This window comes from Drosophila obscura, unplaced genomic scaffold, assembly GCF_018151105.1.
Source record: "Drosophila obscura isolate BZ-5 IFL unplaced genomic scaffold, ASM1815110v1 contig_16, whole genome shotgun sequence".
Lineage (NCBI taxonomy): Eukaryota > Metazoa > Arthropoda > Insecta > Diptera > Drosophilidae > Drosophila > Drosophila obscura.
In genome coordinates, this window is record NW_024542746.1 from 233,523 (window position 1) to 249,998 (window position 16,476).

Sequence of the window (16,476 nt, forward strand, 5' to 3'; positions counted from 1 at the left end):
TTCTACATCTCCTCCGCTAGGGGTTGCTCGCGCACTGAACGCGGCAGAGGGTGCGAGCGAGAAGGAAAATGAGTTGCGTTGTCGTTGCAGGAAGGGGCAGGGGAGCCAACTGAAAATTAATTTCTTCATTCTGGCTATAATTATGATCCGATATGATTCAGATTCAGCAGTCTGGTAGATATGGTCATTCTCTACGATAATGCGTCTTTAGTTTTATCGTATCTTTAAAAATGAGCCTGCCACAGATTTTCGTCCTTTGTGTGGACGGAAGGGGGCGGGGCGAAATTTTGAAATAAACTTGTAGCAGTGTGATATCACATGAGTCTGGAAACCAAATTTGGTTGCCCTAGCTTTTATAGTCTCTGAGATCCAGGCGTCAAACAAGACGGACAGACGGACAGACAGACATGGCTCTATCGACTCGGCTATTGATGCTGATCAAGAATATATATACTTTATGGGGTCGGAAACGTTTCCTTCTCTGCGTTACACACATCCACTTTTACCACAAATCTAATATACCCCTTAACTCTTTTTTGAGTACGGGTATAAAAATGATGAAAAAATGATGAAATTTGAATTTTAAAGCTTAATATCTTCCAGGCATTCAGCTGCAGATACAAAGAGTCTGGGTCGGATTTATAGCTGTATTTGTCAGCTTTTCAGAACTGCAAAGAACTATACAACCAGATATAAGACACTTAAGTTATGTGAAAAATAGAAGCACTACCTCTGAAAAAAAACATTAAAAAACGAGAAGGAACGTGCGAGTCGCTTCTGGGGACGCCTACTTATACCCGTACTCACTCAGTATATACATTTTTGATCTTATGATTTTTTAGAATTTTAGAAAAAAAAATTTTACATTTTACATTTTTTTGCTACATCTGATATTTACATCTACATCTACAATGTATATTCTACATCTAACATGTAGATTGTACAATGTACATGTTCCATTTAGATTCTACATCTCCTCCGCTAGGGGTTGCTCGCGCACTGAACGCGGCAGAGTGTGCGAGCGAGAAGGAAAATGAGTTGCGTTGTCGTTAGCGGTGGGGTGGACAGGGGAAGCAACTGAAAATTAATTTCTTCATTCTGGCTATAATTATGATCCGATCTGATTCAGATTCAGCAGTCTGGTAGATATGGGCATTCCCTACGATAATGCGTTTTTAGTTTTATCGTATCTTTAAAATTCTGCCTGCCACAGATTTTCGTTTTTTGTGTGGGCGGAAGGGAGCGGGGCGAAATTTTGAAATACACTTGTAGCAGTGGGATATCACATGAGTCTGGAAACCAAATTTGGTTGCCGTAGCTCTTAGAGTCTCTGAGATCTAGGCGCTCAACAAGACAGACAGACGGACAGACGGTCCGACGGACAGACGGACAGACAGACATGGCTCTATCGACTCGGCTATTGATGCTGATCAAGAATATATATACTTTATGGGGTCGGAAACGTTTCCTTCTCTGCGTTACACACATCCACTTTTACCACAAATCTAATATACCCCTTAACTCTTTTTTGAGTACGGGTATAAAAAATACCAGATTTTAACAAATTCTTAAAAAACGAGAAGGAACGTGCGCTTCTGGGGACGCGACTCTACCTTATATCCGTACTCAGTCAGTATATACATTTTTGAGCATATGATTTTTTAGAATTTTAGAATTAAAAATTTTACATTTTACATTTGTTTGCTACATCTGCTATCTACATCTACATCTATCATATATATTCTACATCTAACATGTAGATTGTACAATGTACATGTACCATTTATATTCTACATCTCCTCCGCTAGGGGTTGCTCGCGCACTGAACGCGGCAGAGGGTGCGAGCGAGAAGGAAAATGAGTTGCGTTGTCGTTGGCAGGAGGGGGCAGGGGAGCAAACTGAAAATTAATTTCTTCATTCTGGCTATAATTATGATCCGATCTGATTAAGATTCGGCAGTCTGGTAGATATGGTCATTCTCTACGATACTGCGTTTTTAGTTTTATCGTATCCAGGGCGCTAGGGGGCGGGGCGAAATTTTGAAATACACTTGTAGCAGTGTGATATCACATGAGTCTGGAAACCAAATTTGGTTGCCCTAGTGCTTATAGTCTTTGAGGCGCTCAACAAGACGGACACACAGACAGACGGACAGACAGACAGACGGACAGACAGACAGACGGACAGACAGACAGACGGACAGACTGACATGGCTCTATCGACTCGGCGATTGATGCTGATCAAGAATATATATACTTTATGGGGTAGGAAACGTTTCCTTCTCTGCGTTACACACATCCACTTTTACCACAAATCTAATATACCCCTTAACTCTTTTTTGAGTACGGGTATAAACAAAAAATTTTACATTCTACATTTTTTTGCTACATCTGTTATCTACATCTACATATATTATGTATATTCTACATCTAACATGTAGATTCTACATGTACCATTTATATTTAACATGTAGTCTACCATTTATATTCTACATCTCCTCCGCTAGGGGTTGCTCGCGCACTGAACGCGGCAGAGGGTGCGAGCGAGAAGGAAAATGAGTTGCGTTGTCGTTGGCAGGAGGGGGCAGGGGAGCCAACTGAAAATTAATTTCTTCATTCTGGCTATAATTATGATCCGATCTGATTCAGATTCGGCAGTCTGGTAGATATGGTCATTCTCTACGATAATGCGTCTTCAGTTTTATCGTATCTTTAAAAATGAGCCTGCCACAGATTTTCGTCCTTTGTGTGGACGGAAGGGGGCGGGGCGAAATTTTGAAGTACACTTGTAGCAGTGGGATATCACATGAGTCTGGAAACCAAATTTGGTTGCCCTAGCTCTTATAGTCTTTGAGATCCAGGCGTCAAACAAGACGGACAGACGGTCAGACGGACAGACAGACATGGCTCTATCGAATCGGCTATTGATGCTGATCAAGAATATATATACTTTATGGGGTCGGAAACGTTTCCTTCTCTGCGTTACACACATCCACTTTTACCACAAATCTAATATACCCCTTAACTCTTTTTTGAGTACGGGTATAAAAAATTCCAGATTTTAACAAATTCTTAAAAAACGAGAAGGAACGTGCGAGTCGCTTCTGGGGACGCGACTCTACTTATACCCGTACTCAGTCAGTATATACATTTTTGAGCATATGATTTTTTAGAATTTTAGAATTAAAAATTTTACATTTTACATTTGTTTGCTACATCTGCTATCTACATCTATCATATATATTCTACATCTAACATGTAGATTGTACAATGTACATGTACCATTTATATTCTACATCTCCTCCGCTAGGGGTTGCTCGCGCACTGAACGCGGCAGAGGGTGCGAGCGAGAAGGAAAATGAGTTGCGTTGTCGTTGGCAGGAGGGGGCAGGGGAGCAAACTGAAAATTAATTTCTTCATTCTGGCTATAATTATGATCCGATCTGATTAAGATTCGGCAGTCTGGTAGATATGGTCATTCTCTACGATACTGCGTTTTTAGTTTTATCGTATCTAGGGCGCTAGGGGGCGGGGCGAAATTTTGAAATACACTTGTAGCAGTGTGATATCACATGAGTCTGGAAACCAAATTTGGTTGCCCTAGTGCTTATAGTCTTGAGATCGAGGCGCTCAACAAGACGGACACACAGACAGACGGACAGACAGACAGACGGACAGACAGACAGACGGCGACAGACAGACAGACGGACAGACTGACATGGCTCTATCGACTCGGCGATTGATGCTGATCAAGAATATATATACTTTATGGGGTAGGAAACGTTTCCTTCTCTGCGTTACACACATCCACTTTTACCACAAATCTAATATACCCCTTAACTCTTTTTTGAGTACGGGTATAAACAAAAAATTTTACATTCTACATTTTTTTGCTACATCTGTTATCTACATCTACATATATTATGTATATTCTACATCTAACATGTAGATTCTACATGTACCATTTATATTCTACATCTAACATGTAGATTCTACATGTACCATTTATATTCTACATCTCCTCCGCTAGGGGTTGCTCGCGCACTGAACGCGGCAGAGGGTGCGAGCGAGAAGGAAAATGAGTTGCGTTGTCGTTGGCAGGAGGGGGCAGGGGAGCCAACTGAAAATTAATTTCTTCATTCTGGCTATAATTATGATCCGATCTGATTCAGATTCGGCAGTCTGGTAGATATGGTCATTCTCTACGATAATGCGTCTTCAGTTTTATCGTATCTTTAAAAATGAGCCTGCCACAGATTTTCGTCCTTTGTGTGGACGGAAGGGGGCGGGGCGAAATTTTGAAATACACTTGTAGCAGTGGGATATCACATGAGTCTGGAAACCAAATTTGGTTGCCCTAGCTCTTATAGTCTTTGAGATCCAGGCGTCAAACAAGACGGACAGACGGTCAGACGGACAGACAGACATGGCTCTATCGAATCGGCTATTGATGCTGATCAAGAATATATATACTTTATGGGGTCGGAAACGTTTCCTTCTCTGCGTTACACACATCCACTTTTACCACAAATCTAATATACCCCTTAACTCTTTTTTGAGTACGGGTATAAAAAATTCCAGATTTTAACAAATTCTTAAAAAACGAGAAGGAACGTGCGAGTCGCTTCTGGGGACGCGACTCTACTTATACCCGTACTCAGTCAGTATATACATTTTTGAGCATATGATTTTTTAGAATTTTAGAATTAAAAATTTTACATTTTACATTTGTTTGCTACATCTGCTATCTACATCTATCATATATATTCTACATCTAACATGTAGATTGTACAATGTACATGTACCATTTATATTCTACATCTCCTCCGCTAGGGGTTGCTCGCGCACTGAACGCGGCAGAGGGTGCGAGCGAGAAGGAAAATGAGTTGCGTTGTCGTTGGCAGGAGGGGGCAGGGGAGCAAACTGAAAATTAATTTCTTCATTCTGGCTATAATTATGATCCGATCTGATTAAGATTCGGCAGTCTGGTAGATATGGTCATTCTCTACGATACTGCGTTTTTAGTTTTATCGTATCTTTAAAAATGAGCCTGCCACAGATTTTCGTCCTTTGTGTGGGCGGTAGGGGGCGGGGCGAAATTTTGAAATACACTTGTAGCAGTGTGATATCACATGAGTCTGGAAACCAAATTTGGTTGCCCTAGGTCTTATAGTCTTTGAGGTCCAGGCGTCAAACAAGACGGACAGACGGACAGACGGTCAGACGGACAGACGGACAGACAGACAGACATGGCTCTATCGACTCGGCGATTGATGCTGATCAAGAATATATATACTTTATGGGGTAGGAAACGTTTCCTTCTCTGCGTTACACACATCCACTTTTACCACAAATCTAATATACCCCTTAACTCTTTTTTGAGTACGGGTATAAAAAAAAATTTTACATTCTACATTTTTTTGCTACATCTGTTATCTACATCTACATATATTATGTCAGTCTGGTAGATATGGTCATTCTCTACGATACTGCGTTTTTAGTTTTATCGTATCTTTAAAAATGAGCCTGCCACAGATTTTCGTCCTTTGTGTGGGCGGTAGGGGGCGGGGCGAAATTTTGAAATACACTTGTAGCAGTGTGATATCACATGAGTCTGGAAACCAAATTTGGTTGCCCTAGGTCTTATAGTCTTTGAGGTCCAGGCGTCAAACAAGACGGACAGACGGACAGACGGTCAGACGGTCAGACGGACAGACGGACAGACAGACAGACATGGCTCTATCGACTCGGCGATTGATGCTGATCAAGAATATATATACTTTATGGGGTAGGAAACGTTTCCTTCTCTGCGTTACACACATCCACTTTTACCACAAATCTAATATACCCCTTAACTCTTTTTTGAGTACGGGTATAAAAAAAAATTTTACATTCTACATTTTTTTGCTACATCTGTTATCTACATCTACATATATTATGTATATTCTACATCTAACATGTAGATTCTACATGTACCATTTATATTCTACATCTCCTCCGCTAGGGGTTGCTCGCGCACTGAACGCGGCAGAGGGTGCGAGCGAGAAGGAAAATGAGTTGCGTTGTCGTTGGCAGGAAGGGGCAGGGGAGCCAACTGAAAATTAATTTCTTCATTCTGGCTATAATTATGATCCGATATGATTCAGATTCAGCAGTCTGGTAGATATGGTCATTCTCTACGATAATGCGTCTTTAGTTTTATCGTATCTTTAAAAATGAGCCTGCCACAGATTTTCGTCCTTTGTGTGGACGGAAGGGGGCGGGGCGAAATTTTGAAATACACTTGTAGCAGTGTGATATCACATGAGTCTGGAAACCAAATTTGGTTGCCCTAGCTCTTATAGTCTCTGAGATCCAGGCGTCAAACAAGACGGACAGACGGACAGACAGACATGGCTCTATCGACTCGGCTATTGATGCTGATCAAGAATATATATACTTTATGGGGTCGGAAACGTTTCCTTCTCTGCGTTACACACATCCACTTTTACCACAAATCTAATATACCCCTTAACTCTTTTTTGAGTACGGGTATAAAAAAAAAATTTTACATTTTCATTTTTTTGCTACATCTGTTATCTACATCTACATATATTATGTCAGTCTGGTAGATATGGTCATTCTCTACGATACTGCGTTTTTAGTTTTATCGTATCTTTAAAAATGAGCCTGCCACAGATTTTCGTCCTTTGTGTGGGCGGTAGGGGGCGGGGCGAAATTTTGAAATACACTTGTAGCAGTGTGATATCACATGAGTCTGGAAACCAAATTTGGTTGCCCTAGCTTTTATAGTCTCTGAGATCCAGGCGTCAAACAAGACGGACAGACGGACAGACAGACATGGCTCTATCGACTCGGCTATTGATGCTGATCAAGAATATATATACTTTATGGGGTCGGAAACGTTTCCTTCTCTGCGTTACACACATCCACTTTTACCACAAATCTAATATACCCCTTAACTCTTTTTTGAGTACGGGTATAAAAATGATGAAAAACGAGAAGGAACGTGTGAGTCGCTTCTGGGGACGCGACTCTACTTATACCCGTACTCAGTCAGTATATACATTTTTGAGCTTATGATTTTTAAGAATTTTAGAAAAAAAAAAAATTTTTACATATTACATTTTTTTGCTACATATGATATCTACATCTACATATACAATGTATATTCTACATCTAACATGTAGTTTGTACAAGTACCATTTAGATTCTACATCTCCTCCGCTAGGGGTTGCTCGCGCACTGAACGCGGCAGAATGTGCGAGCGAGAAGGAAAATGAGATGCGTTGTCGTTGGTGGGAGGGGGAGGGGAAGCAACTGAAAATTAATTTCTTCATTTTGGCTATAATTATGATCCGACCTGATTCAGATTCGGCAATCTGGTAGATATGGGCATTTTCTACGATACTGCGTTTTAAGTTTTATCGTATCTTTAAAACTGTGCCTCCCACAGATTTTCGACCTTTGTGTGGGCGGAAGGGGGCGGGGCGAAATTTTGAAATACACTTGTAGCAGTGTGATATCACATGAGTCTGGAAACCAAATTTGGTTGCCCTAGCTCTTATAGTCTCTGAGATCTAGGCGCTCAACAAGACAGACAGACAGACAGACAGACAGACAGACAGACGGACAGACAGACATGGCTATATCGACTCGGCTATTGATGCTGATCAAGAATATATATACTTTATGGGGTCGGAAACGTTTCCTTCTCTGCGTTACACACATCCACTTTTACCACAAATCTAATATACCCCTTAACTCTTTTTTGAGTACGGGTATAAAAATGATGAAATTTGAATTTTAAAGCTTAATATCTTCCAGGCATTCAGCTGCAGATACAAAGAGTCTGGGTCGGATTTATAGCTGTATTTGTCAGCTTTTCAGAACTGCAAAGAACTATACAACCAGATATAAGACACTTAACTTATGTGAAAAATAGAAGCACTACCTCTGAAAAAAAACATTAAAAAACGAGAAGGAAGGTGCGAGTCGCTTCTGGGGACGCGACTCTACTATACCCGTACTCACTCAGTATATACATTTTTGATCTTATGATTTTTTAGAATTTTAGAAAAAAAAATTTTACATTTTACATTTGTTTGCTACATCTGATATCTACATCTACATCTACAATGTATATTCTACATCTAACATGTAGATTGTACAATGTACATGTTCCATTTAGATTCTACATCTCCTCCGCTAGGGGTTGCTCGCGCACTGAACGCGGCAGAGTGTGCGAGCGAGAAGGAAAATGAGTTGCGTTGTCGTTAGCGGTGGGGTGGACAGGGGAAGCAACTGAAAATTAATTTCTTCATTCTGGCTATAATTATGATCCGATCTGATTCAGATTCAGCAGTCTGGTAGATATGGGCATTCCCTACGATAATGCGTTTTTAGTTTTATCGTATCTTTAAAATTCTGCCTGCCACAGATTTTCGTTTTTTGTGTGGGCGGAAGGGAGCGGGGAGAAATTTTGAAATACACTTGTAGCAGTGGGATATCACATGAGTCTGGAAACCAAATTTGGTTGCCGTAGCTCTTAAGTCTTTGAGATCTAGGCGCTCAACAAGACAGACAGACGGACAGACGGTCCGACGGACAGACGGACAGACAGACATGGCTCTATCGACTCGGCTATTGATGCTGATCAAGAATATATATACTTTATGGGGTCGGAAACGTTTCCTTCTCTGCGTTACACACATCCACTTTTACCACAAATCTAATATACCCCTTAACTCTTTTTTGAGTACGGGTATAAAAAATACCAGATTTTAACAAATTCTTAAAAAACGAGAAGGAACGTGCGAGTCGCTTCTGGGGGGGACGCACTCTAGTATACCCGTACTCAGTCAGTATATACATTTTTGAGCATATGATTTTTTAGAATTTTAGAATTAAAAATTTTACATTTTACATTTGTTTGCTACATCTGCTATCTACATCTACATCTATCATATATATTCTACATCTAACATGTAGATTGTACAATGTACATGTACCATTTATATTCTACATCTCCTCCGCTAGGGGTTGCTCGCGCACTGAACGCGGCAGAGGGTGCGAGCGAGAAGGAAAATGAGTTGCGTTGTCGTTGGCAGGAGGGGGCAGGGGAGCAAACTGAAAATTAATTTCTTCATTCTGGCTATAATTATGATCCGATCTGATTAAGATTCGGCAGTCTGGTAGATATGGTCATTCTCTACGATACTGCGTTTTTAGTTTTATCGTATCTAGGGCGCTAGGGGGCGGGGCGAAATTTTGAAATACACTTGTAGCAGTGTGATATCACATGAGTCTGGAAACCAAATTTGGTTGCCCTAGGTCTTATAGTCTCTGAGATCCAGGCGCTCAACAAGACGGACACACAGACAGACGGACAGACAGACAGACGGACAGACAGACAGACGGACAGACAGACAGACTGACAGACTGACATGGCTCTATCGACTCGGCGATTGATGCTGATCAAGAATATATATACTTTATGGGGTAGGAAACGTTTCCTTCTCTGCGTTACACACATCCACTTTTACCACAAATCTAATATACCCCTTAACTCTTTTTTGAGTACGGGTATAAACAAAAAATTTTACATTCTACATTTTTTTGCTACATCTGTTATCTATTCTACATATATTATGTATATTCTACATCTAACATGTAGATTCTACATGTACCATTTATATTCTACATCTAACATGTAGATTCTACATGTACCATTTATATTCTACATCTAACATGTAGATTCTACATGTACCATTTATATTCTACATCTCCTCCGCTAGGGGTTGCTCGCGCACTGAACGCGGCAGAGGGTGCGAGCGAGAAGGAAAATGAGTTGCGTTGTCGTTGGCAGGAGGGGGCAGGGGAGCAAACTGAAAATTAATTTCTTCATTCTGGCTATAATTATGATCCGATCTGATTAAGATTCGGCAGTCTGGTAGATATGGTCATTCTCTACGATACTGCGTTTTTAGTTTTATCGTATCTTTAAAAATGAACCTGCCACAGATTTTCGTCCTTTGTGTGGGCGGTAGGGGGCGGGGCGAAATTTTGAAATACACTTGTAGCAGTGTGATATCACATGAGTCTGGAAACCAAATTTGGTTGCCCTAGGTCTTATAGTCTTTGAGGTCCAGGCGTCAAACAAGACGGACAGACGGACAGACGGTCAGACGGACAGACAGACATGGCTCTATCGACTCGGCGATTGATGCTGATCAAGAATATATATACTTTATGGGGTAGGAAACGTTTCCTTCTCTGCGTTACACACATCCACTTTTACCACAAATCTAATATACCCCTTAACTCTTTTTTGAGTACGGGTTAAAAAAAAAAATTTTACATTCTACATTTTTTTGCTACATCTGTTATCTACATCTACATATATTATGTATATTCTACATCTAACATGTAGATTCTACATGTACCATTTATATTCTACATCTCCTCCGCTAGGGGTTGCTCGCGCACTGAACGCGGCAGAGGGTGCGAGCGAGAAGGAAAATGAGTTGCGTTGTCGTTGCAGGAAGGGGCAGGGGAGCCAACTGAAAATTAATTTCTTCATTCTGGCTATAATTATGATCCGATATGATTCAGATTCAGCAGTCTGGTAGATATGGTCATTCTCTACGATAATGCGTCTTTAGTTTTATCGTATCTTTAAAAATGAGCCTGCCACAGATTTTCGTCCTTTGTGTGGACGGAAGGGGGCGGGGCGAAATTTTGAAATAAACTTGTAGCAGTGTGATATCACATGAGTCTGGAAACCAAATTTGGTTGCCCTAGCTTTTATAGTCTTTGAGATCCAGGCGTCAAACAAGACGGACAGACGGACAGACAGACATGGCTCTATCGACTCGGCTATTGATGCTGATCAAGAATATATATACTTTATGGGGTCGGAAACGTTTCCTTCTCTGCGTTACACACATCCACTTTTACCACAAATCTAATATACCCCTTAACTCTTTTTTGAGTACGGGTATAAAAATGATGAAAAAAAATGATGAAATTTGAATTTTAAAGCTTAATATCTTCCAGGCATTCAGCTGCAGATACAAAGAGTCTGGGTCGGATTTATAGCTGTATTTGTCAGCTTTTCAGAACTGCAAAGAACTATACAACCAGATATAAGACACTTAACTTATGTGAAAAATAGAAGCACTACCTCTGAAAAAAAACATTAAAAAACGAGAAGGAGTGCGAGTCGCTTCTGGGGACGCGACTCTACTTATACCCGTACTCAGTCAGTATATACATTTTTGATCTTATGATTTTTTAGAATTTAAGAAAAAAAAAAATTTTACATTTTACATTTTTTTTGCTACATCTGATATCTACATCTACATCTACAATGTATATTCTACATCTAACATGTAGATTGTACAATGTACATGTTCCATTTAGATTCTACATCTCCTCCGCTAGGGGTTGCTCGCGCACTGAACGCGGCAGAGTGTGCGAGCGAGAAGGAAAATGAGTTGCGTTGTCGTTAGCGGTGGGGTGGACAGGGGAAGCAACTGAAAATTAATTTCTTCATTCTGGCTATAATTATGATCCGATCTGATTAAGATTCAGCAGTCTGGTAGATATGGGCATTTCCTACGATAATGCGTTTTTAGTTTTATCGTATCTTTAAAATTCTGCCTGCCACAGATTTTCGTTTTTTGTGTGGGCGGAAGGGAGCGGGGCGAAATTTTGAAATACACTTGTAGCAGTGGGATATCACATGAGTCTGGAAACCAAATTTGGTTGCCGTAGCTCTTAAAGTCTCTGAGATTAGGCGCTCAACAAGACAGACAGACGGACAGACGGTCCGACGGACAGACGGACAGACAGACATGGCTCTATCGACTCGGCTATTGATGCTGATCAAGAATATATATACTTTATGGGGTCGGAAACGTTTCCTTCTCTGCGTTACACACATCCACTTTTACCACAAATCTAATATACCCCTTAACTCTTTTTTGAGTACGGGTATAAAAAATACCAGATTTTAACAAATTCTTAAAAAACGAGAAGGAACGTGCGCTTCTGGGGACGCGACTCTACTTATACCCGTACTCAGTCAGTATATACATTTTTGAGCATATGATTTTTTAGAATTTTAGAATTAAAAATTTTACATTTTACATTTGTTTGCTACATCTGCTATCTACATCTACATCTATCATATATATTCTACATCTAACATGTAGATTGTACAATGTACATGTACCATTTATATTCTACATCTCCTCCGCTAGGGGTTGCTCGCGCACTGAACGCGGCAGAGGGTGCGAGCGAGAAGGAAAATGAGTTGCGTTGTCGTTGGCAGGAGGGGGCAGGGGAGCAAACTGAAAATTAATTTCTTCATTCTGGCTATAATTATGATCCGATCTGATTAAGATTCGGCAGTCTGGTAGATATGGTCATTCTCTACGATACTGCGTTTTTAGTTTTATCGTATCTAGGGCGCTAGGGGGCGGGGCGAAATTTTGAAATACACTTGTAGCAGTGTGATATCACATGAGTCTGGAAACCAAATTTGGTTGCCCTAGGTCTTATAGTCTCTGAGATCTAGGCGCTCAACAAGACGGACACACAGACAGACGGACAGACAGACAGACGGACAGACAGACAGACGGACAGACTGACATGGCTCTATCGACTCGGCGATTGATGCTGATCAAGAATATATATACTTTATGGGGTAGGAAACGTTTCCTTCTCTGCGTTACACACATCCACTTTTACCACAAATCTAATATACCCCTTAACTCTTTTTTGAGTACGGGTATAAAAAAAAAATTTTACATTCTACATTTTTTTGCTACATCTGTTATCTACATCTACATATATTATGTATATTCTACATCTAACATGTAGATTCTACATGTACCATTTATATTCTACATCTCCTCCGCTAGGGGTTGCTCGCGCACTGAACGCGGCAGAGGGTGCGAGCGAGAAGGAAAATGAGTTGCGTTGTCGTTGCAGGAAGGGGCAGGGGAGCCAACTGAAAATTAATTTCTTCATTCTGGCTATAATTATGATCCGATATGATTCAGATTCAGCAGTCTGGTAGATATGGTCATTCTCTACGATAATGCGTCTTTAGTTTTATCGTATCTTTAAAAATGAGCCTGCCACAGATTTTCGTCCTTTGTGTGGACGGAAGGGGGCGGGGCGAAATTTTGAAATAAACTTGTAGCAGTGTGATATCACATGAGTCTGGAAACCAAATTTGGTTGCCCTAGCTTTTATAGTCTCTGAGATCCAGGCGTCAAACAAGACGGACAGACGGACAGACAGACATGGCTCTATCGACTCGGCTATTGATGCTGATCAAGAATATATATACTTTATGGGGTCGGAAACGTTTCCTTCTCTGCGTTACACACATCCACTTTTACCACAAATCTAATATACCCCTTAACTCTTTTTTGAGTACGGGTATAAAAATGATGAAAAAAAATGATGAAATTTGAATTTTAAAGCTTAATATCTTCCAGGCATTCAGCTGCAGATACAAAGAGTCTGGGTCGGATTTATAGCTGTATTTGTCAGCTTTTCAGAACTGCAAAGAACTATACAACCAGATATAAGACACTTAACTTATGTGAAAAATAGAAGCACTACCTCTGAAAAAAAACATTAAAAAACGAGAAGGAACGTGCGAGTCGCTTCTGGGGACGCGACTCTACTTATACCCGTACTCAGTCAGTATATACATTTTTGATCTTATGATTTTTTAGAATTTAAGAAAAAAAAAATTTTACATTTTACATTTTTTTTGCTACATCTGATATCTACATCTACATCTACAATGTATATTCTACATCTAACATGTAGATTGTACAATGTACATGTTCCATTTAGATTCTACATCTCCTCGCTAGGGTTGCTCGCGCACTGAACGCGGCAGAGTGTGCGAGCGAGAAGGAAAATGAGTTGCGTTGTCGTTAGCGGTGGGGTGGACAGGGGAAGCAACTGAAAATTAATTTCTTCATTCTGGCTATAATTATGATCCGATCTGATTAAGATTCAGCAGTCTGGTAGATATGGGCATTCCCTACGATAATGCGTTTTTAGTTTTATCGTATCTTTAAAATTCTGCCTGCCACAGATTTTCGTTTTTTGTGTGGGCGGAAGGGAGCGGGGCGAAATTTTGAAATACACTTGTAGCAGTGGGATATCACATGAGTCTGGAAACCAAATTTGGTTGCCGTAGCTCTTAAGTCTCTGAGGTTAGGCGCTCAACAAGACAGACAGACGGACAGACGGTCCAGACGGACAGACGGACAGACAGACATGGCTCTATCGACTCGGCTATTGATGCTGATCAAGAATATATATACTTTATGGGGTCGGAAACGTTTCCTTCTCTGCGTTACACACATCCACTTTTACCACAAATCTAATATACCCCTTAACTCTTTTTTAGTACGGGTATAAAAAATACCAGATTTTAACAAATTCTTAAAAAACGAGAGGACGTGCGAGTCGCTTCTGGGGACGCGACTCTACTATACCCGTACTAGTCAGTATATACATTTTTGAGCATATGATTTTTTAGAATTTTAGAATTAAAAATTTTACATTTTACATTTGTTTGCTACATCTGCTATCTACATCTACATCTATCATATATATTCTACATCTAACATGTAGATTGTACAATGTACATGTACCATTTATATTCTACATCTCCTCCGCTAGGGGTTGCTCGCGCACTGAACGCGGCAGAGGGTGCGAGCGAGAAGAAAAATGAGTTGCGTTGTCGTTGGCAGGAGGGGGCAGGGGAGCAAACTGAAAATTAATTTCTTCATTCTGGCTATAATTATGATCCGATCTGATTAAGATTCGGCAGTCTGGTAGATATGGTCATTCTCTACGATACTGCGTTTTTAGTTTTATCGTATCTAGGGCGCTAGGGGGCGGGGCGAAATTTTGAAATACACTTGTAGCAGTGTGATATCACATGAGTCTGGAAACCAAATTTGGTTGCCCTAGGTCTTATAGTCTCTGAGATCTAGGCGCTCAACAAGACGGACACACAGACAGACGGACAGACAGACAGACGGACAGACAGACAGACGGACAGACTGACATGGCTCTATCGACTCGGCGATTGATGCTGATCAAGAATATATATACTTTATGGGGTAGGAAACGTTTCCTTCTCTGCGTTACACACATCCACTTTTACCACAAATCTAATATACCCCTTAACTCTTTTTTGAGTACGGGTATAAACAAAAAATTTTACATCCGATCTGATTCAGATTCGGCAGTCTGGTAGATATGGTCATTCTCTACGATAATGCGTCTTTAATTTTATCGTATCTTTAAAAATGAGCCTGCCACAGATTTTCGTCCTTTGTGTGGGCGGAAGGGGGCGGGGCGAAATTTTGAAATACACTTGTAGCAATGTGATATCACATGAGTCTGGAAACCAAATTTGGTTGCCCTAGCTCTTATAGTCTTTGAGATCCAGGCGTCAAACAAGACGGACAGACGGTCAGACGGACAGACAGACATGGCTCTATCGACTCGGCTATTGATGCTGATCAAGAATGATGAAAAAAAATGATGAAATTTGAATTTGAAAGCTGAATATCTTCCAGGCATTCAACTGCAGATACAAAGACACTGGGTCGGATTTATAGCTGTATTTGTCAGCTTTTCAGAACTGCAAAGAACTATACAATCAGATTTAAAACACTTAAGTTATGTGAAAAATGAAAGCACTACCTCTGAAAAAAAACATTAAAAAAATACCAGATTTTAACAAATTCTTAAAAAACGAGAAGGAACGTGCGAGTCGCTTCTGGGGACGCGACTCTACATATACCCGTACTCAGTCAGTATATACATTTTTGAGCATATGATTTTTTAGAATTTTAGAATTAAAAATTTTACATTTTACATTTGTTTGCTACATCTGCTATCTACATCTACATCTATCATGTATATTCTACATCTAACATGTAGATTGTACAATGTACATGTTCCATTTAGATTCTACATCTCCTCCGCTAGGGGTTGCTCGCGCACTGAACGCGGCAGAGGGTGCGAGCGAGAAGGAAAATGAGTTGCGTTGTCGTTGGCAGGAGGGGGCAGGGGAGCCAACTGAAAATTAATTTCTTCATTCTGGCTATAATTATGATCCGATCTGATTCAGATTCAGCAGTCTGGTAGATATGGTCATTCTCTACGATAATGCGTCTTTAGTTTTATCGTATCTTTAAAAATGAGCCTGCCACAGATTTTCGTCCTTTGTGTGGGCGGAAGGGGGCGGGGCGAAATTTTGAAATACACTTGTAGCAGTGTGATATCACATGAGTCTGGAAACCAAATTTGGTTGCCCTAGCTCTTATAGTCTTTGAGGTCTAGGCGCTCAACAAGACGGACACACAGACAGACGGACAGGCAGACAGACGGACAGACAGACATGGCTCTATCGACTCGGCGA